This window comes from Carassius auratus, unplaced genomic scaffold, assembly GCF_003368295.1.
Source record: "Carassius auratus strain Wakin unplaced genomic scaffold, ASM336829v1 scaf_tig00215531, whole genome shotgun sequence".
NCBI lineage: Eukaryota > Metazoa > Chordata > Actinopteri > Cypriniformes > Cyprinidae > Carassius > Carassius auratus.
Genome location: NW_020528127.1, coordinates 16,801 through 26,506, shown reverse-complemented (window position 1 = coordinate 26,506; position 9,706 = coordinate 16,801). Strand labels below are relative to the sequence as shown.

The window sequence follows — 9,706 nt, the reverse complement described above, 5'->3', positions numbered from 1 at the left end:
AACTCTGAAGCAGTTGCAAACATTTATGACAGAGTGATCAAACCTTGAAGATTGAGGCAGACGAGACTAAAATTGAATTATTGATCAAATTGAACTCAAAATGATATGTTTGGTGTAAATCCAATACAGCTCAGCATTCAAATAACAGCATTCCTACAGTAAAACCATGGAGGTGGTCATATCCTGTTATGGGCCTGTTCCTCTGCAGCAGGGAGTTCTTGAGGAAAATCTGCTGCCGTCTGCCAGAACGTTGTCAGTGGAAAGAAGGTTTACCCTCCAACATAACAATGACTCAAAGCACACAGAAAAACTGAGCGCACAGTGGTTGAAGGATAAAAAGGGGAATGTCCTTGCATGTCCTATAGTCAGAGCCCATACTTCAACCCCATTAAAAATCTACGGAATGGCTTGATGAATGCAGTCCACAAACGATCACCATCAAATTAAACTGAACTTGAGCAGTGCATTGTCTAGAAGCCCTATTTATCATAGACTTTAAAACTGATTCTCTCATTTAACCTAAAAAAGCCAGTGCCACATATGGAGAAATCAGAGAATTTCAGACAGTGACAATGAAGCAAAATAGAAGCTTTGTAATTTGACTTATTTAAATAATATATTCAGTGCACAAATTTGCATTTGCACAATATGAGTAATTACTGAGAAACCTAGGTGAGCAGATCAGCCTTTCCTGCTGAATGACACGCTCTCAACTCGAGGTGAAACATTCATTGAGATGCAAACCTGTGTAAGCACTCGTTTTGTACTGAGCTTTTCTTATCTTGTTAGATCAATAATTATGCCCTAGCAGACGCTCACACATTCATGGATGAATTCTCAAGGTCTCAGTTGCACAGTAAAAGCCCCATATACTTAGAAAGCATCTAACTAGGATCTTTCAGTCGTATTCTTCAATGTTCCACATGATACGATGGTTGACTGCAATCTGAAAACCAATTATGCTGCCGAGAGCCAGAATATGTATTTGTGCAGAGGCAGCTTGTTGAACTGAAAGTCAAAAATCACCATTTGATAAATTTAAATATGGTTCAATAAATCTTTGATTCAATAAATATATCACTTTGGGATTCACTTTGTATCTCAGCTTCAGGATTTGGGAACTGGGCATCACAAGCTTTAAAAATAAAATTGGACAAATGAATGTTGCTTTTCAGCTTTCTGTTTTCAGATTAGTTTTTCTTTCCCTCTGTGTGTGTGTTTGTGTGTGTGTGAGCACTGTGTGTATGTCTAGGTGCAGTTTTTCCTCTCCGCCGAATGTTGAAGGCTATACTACTTGTGATTGATGCATTTCTGTCACACCAAGAGTCTCATTTTCTCATCAGTCCTTACGGAGTTGAAACCGCAGGTCTTTATATTATGCTGAGAGAGCGGGTCAGGGCTGTCCACTCAAACTTTGGAGGTATATTACGGCACTGTTGTTTTTCTGCACTAGCTGTTGTAAACCACTATTTTGATCACTGCTATTTGTAACAGAATCAAAGTAAACTTAAAAGAATATAAAACAAGTCCAAATTATGCAGTAAATCAGCTCTAAGCAGCTTCTTTTCAGTTCAGTGTTGATTCAGTTAAGTTCAATAAAAGTAAATGTCAATTATAAAACAAGTTCAATTCCGAGATAAGTGGCTCAGCTGATGAGAGTAGTGTCATTATTCAGCTCGAGTCACTTCAATGCAATGTTGTTTTTGTCAACGATGACGATAACGAAATGATTTAGTTGACGCACCTTTTTTTATGATGATAACGTGACGATGACTAGCTAAAAATGGCTCTAATGTGACTAAAACATGACGAGACTTTTCGAGTTTTTGTTGACGAGATGGAACGAAAATTATTATAAGTCTGACATTCAAAATGCATGTCATTTCTGCCTGTTTTGGAGAAGCACCCGGCTGCAGCCTGCAGATCAAGGTGGGGGCTGCACCTGGGGTGTGGTTGCACGTACTTTTAAATGCGCACTTGAGCAGCGCAGCACACTGTGATTCCATGTTGCTTTGAGCACATCATTCTGCACCCGCGATGTGCATACGCGCTTTGTGCACTCTGTTTTGAAGTGTTTCATATTAACATTGTTTTTCGCACTGAAAGATTATTAAAAGCCTATATTTTTATATCTAGCCTACACAATACATTTAAAATGAGCATAATTTAATTGTATATTATTTGTGTGTAGTGTAGTCTATATAAATACATACACTTCTTAGCTCTTGACATTCATATATAAACATAAAATTGTGATATTTGCTGCGGGGTGAGGGCTTTGATAACTCTCTTTTTTGACCATACATGTTTTTGCATATCTGAATGTTTGTGTCACTTTTATTAGACAGGGTTGTATGGTGTTTGTGTTTACAAATAATATGCATCTTGTTGTTGCACTGGCAGACAAGTTGAAGCACAAGTTGTAGATCACAAGTATGTGTTCCTCAATAGCTTATATTTGGGCACGTTGTTCATTGCACTTTAGCAATTTCTCAAATAAAGCCACAATTGCCAAAGTAAGAATGTTTTTATTTCTGGCTTTTTTGGAGTAAAACAGTGATTCCACTGTTACCACTTTATCTGTGTGTAATGTTGTAGTAGCTCAAAGTTTTTTGCTGCTTAAACTTTAAACCATTCCTTTATAACTGTGATTACTGGTGAAAATAGGCAATGTGCAGAAATTTTAGAAGAGCATCAATTCATGAAAAAATATGTGGAACTTGAAATATGTGGATAAAAGGTTTCTGCCCCAATGCGACCATGAAGTACAGCTTGTGCAGCACTGCATCTCCATCAATGAGAAAGTCTAGTTTATTATGCAAAGCTTTTAAGGTTAACTGTTGTTTTATGAATTGCAACACTCGTTACAACCTGTCAAACCTAAGTCCATTTCCAATACTTTTTAACCTAAATTAATTTGTTAAAGACTACTTTTTTTGTTTTTTACTAAAACTAAAGTGTGACTAAAATGTGTCTAAAATTAAAAAGCATTTTCGTCCATAAGACTAAAACTAAAAGGGCTGTCAAAAACAACACTGGTTCAATGTTGATTCAGGTTGATTCAATAACAGTGTCAGTGTTGAAAAAGTCATAAATTAATTATGAACAAATTCAAATCAATTATAAAGAAGCTCTACTGAAAACATTTGTGTCATTATTCAGCTCAATTCAGTTCAAGTTTTGTTCTCATCCAATCATGTCAATGCCATCAAATTCAATTTGCTGAATATTAAGTGTCGTTTTAACCCCAACTAAGCAGACCAAAAGGCAAAAAGGAACCCAAACTCCAATAGGTGACAGAAATGGAGAAAAACTTTGTGAGAAACCAGTTCTCCTCTGGCCAAATCACCAGCAAACTAAACTAGAACTCTGCCTTCATTAGTAAAGCTGTCTAAACTGCCAGGGCATGATTTTGTTGATTATACTCTATAGGCTAGATAATGACTGTGCTTGTGGAACCAGTGTTCTGGACTGCCAAAGAAATCATTGAGCAACAGTGATTGATCAGGTTTCAACTTTGTGTGAGGATGTTCAAATATCACTTGTGAGATGGATGTAGAAAACAGGCTTCCGGCTGTGATTATAGTGTTTGGGGAGAGGTCTCCATTACTACCATTAATCTGGCTGACACTGATATAACAATACAAAAGTCAGAGGAATGTCTGGCCAGTAGCAACACCGCTGAGATACGGCCATTAATTCACACAACTGCAGACCGCTGTCTGTAATCTTTCCACGTTCCTCTGTGTCTGTGTGTGGTGAAAGCAAAACAAAGATGTACAGGTCTTCAGTTTCATGGTTCATTTTAAATTAAACCTACATCATCACAGAGCTGTGGACAATTATTTTTGGACGCTGAGGCTGCTTCAGACTTGTGCTGTTCTAAACAACCCCAGGCAAAGTTTCTGAAAGTTATTATCACTGGCAAATAAATAATGAATTGTGATTCTACCTGGATTTAAAAAAAAAATAAGTTTTCCACTATGGATTGGAGATGAATTAGTCTCTAAGTTGGGTTGATAGTTTGTTAGTTCACCTATAAATGAAAACTTTTTACATTTTGGAGACTTTTTCATTCTCTTTTCCATTGCATCAATTTTGAGGCACTTGAACTGAACAAGCTGTCCAATGTAATTATTATTTTTTTACTTGATTGACAAAGAAAGGCAGCTGGCAACTTTTTTTTGTCAGTATTTTATTGTCTTATCTACATTTTAAACATTATTTATTTAAAAATGGTTTATTGATTTATTCTTTTATTATTATTTAACTACATTTTAAAACATTAATTAAATCAACAGTTTAACATGCCTATTAAGTCATTTATTTCATTTTTATGTTTGATTTATTGAAATTGACATATTCCTTCATTTTGTTTTCACTGCAATAAATCAGCTACATTATGTCAATAAGTTTCTTTTCTCTTTCATTTTTAATTGTGGTTTCAATGAGAAGATATGCTTAAACGTATGGTTCATCATATGCAGACTCCTACTTTAAATGTGTCAGCCTTCATTTGAGGTTATGCAGATTCAGTAATTTTTTTTCATGTCATTTATTGCATTAATCTAGATGCCAATGATAGCAGTTTGAATGTTGTTTAACCACTTTATTATTATTAGACTGTAGAAAGCTACAGATTCAAAGCGTCTCCTGCAGTTTTTAATTTTTTTTATCACTTGTCCTTATTTACTTCAGATGATCTTATAAATCTTAAAGTCCTCACTATAAAAAAAAAAAAAAACACCTTTATTTATTTTGAAACTGCATTCATTTTGAAACTGAATCAGGTATATTCAGTTTAGTGAATAAAAAAATACTTTGCCCTCGGAGTTTTCATTAAGTTTCACCATTTTTTTCTTCCTTTCAGAAGTTTGAGTCTCAAGAGATCATCTCCAGGTACTGATCTAGGAACAGGAACAGCAAAGCAGATCACCTTGCGTGTTCCATGATAAGAAAAAAAAAAAAAAAATAAGTAAAAAATTCCAAGCGGCCAACCTAATCAGTTTTTCCCCCTTTGAAGCATATGTTAAAAAATTAAATATTAATCCAGTATGTTTGTAGTTCATCTGTAGCACATTTGATCTGATATGTAGCCAAGAACCTGCATGCCTCTGCATCAGCTCATGTACTTGAACTAAAACATGCAGCTATATGCATGAATAATTCAGCTCTGGTGAGAAAGAGGAAAGAGTTTACTTCACACTGCTATAAAATTGTATAAAGCGCTGATGCAGAATAGCTGTGATTTGCACCCACTGATCACATAATCCATCTTTAACAGCCATTTATGGACATCCAAAAATACTTATGCTTTCAGCTATTTTAGAAAGCAATCAATTACGGCTGATTGCATGCATGTAGTCAACTGTTTAAGCCTGCATCGTTAGATCTTGTCCTTTAGCTCTTCAAGATATTCATTTCTTTCACTCCTCCAATATAGACTTTATGACCCTTAGTCTTTTTCTGTCTTGCAGTGAATTAGCCGCTTTTGACCAGAGTCAAAGTTCCTTTCTCCTCTTTGTTGTCTGAAGGCGATAAGAAGAACAGAGCAGTGGACAGGGTCAGGATTTGATCGGTAGGACTTGGAGAGCTGAAGTTGATGACAAGAGAGAGAGAGTGGCCTCCCTGTAAAATGTACTCCATATATCTTTCAATAACCATTTATACACAACTGGAATATAGAAATTAGCATTTGAAGAATTAGGGGTCTGTGGTTGGATTTGATATATATATATATATATATATATATATATATATATATATATATATATATATATATATATACTTGTTACAGTAGTAAATATCAGTTTATATTTCCAAACATTATTTTTGCCATTAATAGTAATAATCCAGTGAGATTTTTGTTTTGCACAAGGAGTCTGACAGCAGCCAGTGCTCCACACAGAGATCTGATCTCAACATCGTTCAGTCTGTCTGGAATAACATGAAGAAACAGAACAAACTGAGACAGACTCAATCCAGAAGAACTGTGGCAATGTCTCCAAAATGCTTCAAGAAAAATTATGTTTGGAAATGTAAACTGATATTTCCTACTGACACACAACAGCAAAAGATAGAAATAACTGACTTAAAACAATTTTTTGTTGGTGAAAATACTACGGTATTACTTTAAGAACTTTTTGTATTACCCTTCCTTACAAACTTTTAGCCTCACAATTTTTTTTTCTTAGGTTTTTGTGAATTCATAATCCAGCCCTGATTGCTCATTGGAAATGCAAGCGCTCAAGATATAACTGGTAATATCTGCACACATAAGAGTTATTGCTCTCATTGGGAGTTTCTCATTTCAGTAAATATGTGCTCTCCGGCCTCATTAAACTGGGACGCGCTCTTGCGGGATGGGAGTTTGTTTGAGTGGGTGTAATATAGAAGCCCAGCATGAACAGAATGGAAGGAGGGGGTACACAGGGCATACAAGTAGCTTATTTTTATGTGTGCCTTCCTCTTTGTACCCACAGCAATACGGCCCTGCAGGGAAATAACATGCATGCATGGACAAATACCTACGGTCATATCTCTTTCTAACTGTGGTGACAACACTTGATGGCCTGGACACAACGAGAAAAAGCCCCACTATTGCATTCAGCTGTGACTCTGTGTTTCCCAGCATGCCGGAGGTGCAATACCCAATGAGTGACATCATTAATTACATGCCTCTGACTTCTGAAATGCCAGCTGAGGAGGGAGGCATACATTTCATCTGCAGACTGTTCCAAAAATTGTCTTTCAAGCCAGACTGACAGCACGCATTCCAATCACAGGCTCACCCAGGTCTGAAATTGCAGTTCGTTCACCAGCTGTGATGCACTGAGTGAGTCTTAATGTGTTCTGTGTGTAAGCTCACTGAGATAAATTAATTCCATGACATGATATATGACAAGGATCTGTAATAATTTACAGTATTTAAATGGTAAAGCTCGGGGGCATACTGAATAATGGTTCGAATGGAATAGCAAAGTAGTCTTTTAATAGGATTTTGACCTGAGGTTATTGTGGCCAGAGTTTTTTGTTGCACAAGATTATTGACCACCTAATGAGTTTCTACATATTAAAGCAATAAGCCACAAGAGGCCGTGCATAGCAATGATTTCACCACAGTTAAGTGGGTTTTATTCATGATGTGAATCAGACCTCCATTTACAAAATGGCAACGGCAATGTGATCTCATAAATATATGTAGATATTCATGTATTTATGCACGTAAATACATCATGCACTTTCAGCCTTTAAAATGTAGGCATGTTTCAAATTGTAAACAAAAGTTTACACATAATGTTAGGATCTTAGAATGATGACTACATAAAATGAATAGGTTGGTTTTTATTTGACTGTAAAGACGAAAAATAAATATATATATATATATATATATAAATAAAAATAATGCACTTTTTGTTCACTTTCCACAAAAAATTTATGATAATAAGAGAAGTTTCTTGAGCAGCAAATCACATTAGAATGCTTTTTGAAAGATCATGCGACACTGAAAACTGGAGCTACACACTTTTCAATCACGGAAATTAATTACATTTTAAAATATATTCAAATAAAAAACATATAAATAAATATAAATATATATATATATATATATATATATATATATATATATATATATATATATATAATATATAATATAAATATATAATATATATATATATTATACACACACACACAATATTATTGTTTTTTTTTCTTCAGTACAACAAGTAGTATGAGTCCAGTGTGATTGGTGAACAGAGCTGTTCAGTTTGTAGTCTTAAAACCTGGGGGGAAATTGCATTTTTGAACCATGGGTTCCCTATAGAGTTTTCAAAAGGTTTTTGAAATAGTGTTTTTTTTATTTCTGAATAACATATGGTCTGTTAAAATTACTTAAAGTGTCATGGTTTGTTGTACAAAATAAATTATCACAGTCAAACATTAAGTGTGAATTATACACAGTCAAACCTTAAACATGAATTTTGATGTCACTCACTGTCTTTTTAAAAAAATCTAAGATGCTAGATATGGACTATAATTATATCAAGCATGTGCATTTACATGCTTGATGAGCCAGACAATCGTTGTAGTTCTTATGCAGCAATATGTGTTTTTATAGAGAACATATGACTATACACTTAAGTGAAATCATCATGCAGAGTATAAAATGAATGAAATATACTACACAGCCCCTTTATAGATTTCTTCATCTTCCCTGTTCAGTGATCCTAATAATAGGTTCTTCATGCAGTCTAATTCCAATCTCACAAATTTATCGGATTTACTTTGGATCCCCGTCCCGATAAATCTCAGGGAATTCTTCTCTCTGTTTGTTTATGTGTTCATTCAGTTGAATAAAGCCATTTGCATTATAAATGAATAAGCCAGTGATGGTTCTGAAGGACCAGTGGTTTTCCTCCATGCGTGCATTGCGAGCAGTAATCACCCTTGCAGCGGGATTGCTTAGATTCCGTACATGTGTTTAATTATTGAACAGTTTCCAATAGAGTTTAATATTTCTGTGCAGCGGTTGGAGCATTCATAACTCATGGATGCTCTCAGGTCCCACATATTTATCCCCGGCTGATGTAGGCTTCAAGGTATCTTCAGGCATGGAATAAAAACCGGACGTGAGAAGCTTTAGTAAAAAGGATGCGTTTGTACGAGGATTCCTGCGGGTCTTTATTATTACTCTGGTTTTCATTGCATAAGCCAAAAACCTGTTAAAATCAGTTTGCAAAATTTCTCATTTTTGCCAATCAAAGAATTGCTGTTGGATTAGTTTCTTTGTCCTTCATTAATTCACAACATGACTTTTGCAGGCTTTTGCAGAAATTTTAATATTTACAGAGACCACTCTGCTGCTGAAATGAATTTTGAATGATTGACATTTGCCGGGAGACACTTTACCGAGACATTAGCGTTGTGTAAAACTGTAGATCAAGCTGTCAATAGACCCCAAACCTGCCTGATTCAACTTTAAGATCTGTCTGATCTATATCGCCCGTATCTCTGGTGATTATGAGTTCTCATCGGTGCGCTGTCATATAGGGAATTCACTTTACAAAGGGAAAAGATCAAGAGTCACACTCCAGTGGTTCCATTTGCAACACTATTCTGGTCTGAGACTTTCTATCTTGTAGTTATCATTAGTACATGACTGCCAAGGGAGCAAGACGTATAAGCAAGGGTTTTGTCATTCCACTGGTCTCCTTTCACAGGGTGGCTGTTTCTCTTGGGGTTTGATTATACTGCAAAAAACCTAAGAATTTATATTTTATTTTAATTGTAATTTATTCTCATTATTACAATATTATTATTTTTATTATGTATTATTATTTGTTTATTTTACATTTTACATTATTTTATTTTTTTTGCTGATTGTTAAGCAAATCTGGAATAACATCATTTAAATGCTGGAGAAGAAAAAAACTTAAACATTTGGTGTGGAGAATGTAGAATTTTATGAACAAAACTTCCAAATAGCTTGTATTGATTTTCAGCATAATTCTTCACCCAGAGTAATTCAGTGCTGTCTGTGTTACACAGACTGTGTATGCAGAAAAAAAATCAAAAGTAATTTAAATATTTCTCAATTTATTTCCTTGGCTCGTTTTTATTTACCTATGTAAATTTAAACAATATTTTATAACTCTTATTTTTCACTTGATGATGTCAATGATGGCTTTGGGGAAGTCATGGCCTA

General features: G+C 35.0%; 1 long non-coding RNA gene across 1 annotated transcript; it reads left to right on the top strand.

The window, feature by feature from the left end:
* Positions 1–1,121: 1,121 nt before the first annotated feature.
* LOC113094919 (uncharacterized) lies at positions 1,122–7,350 on the top strand. Its single transcript, XR_003288232.1, has 5 exons — positions 1,122–1,420; positions 4,871–4,899; positions 5,478–5,578; positions 6,195–6,260; positions 6,483–7,350. It is a non-coding gene; the product is annotated as an uncharacterized LOC113094919 (long non-coding RNA).
* Positions 7,351–9,706: the final 2,356 nt, after the last annotated feature.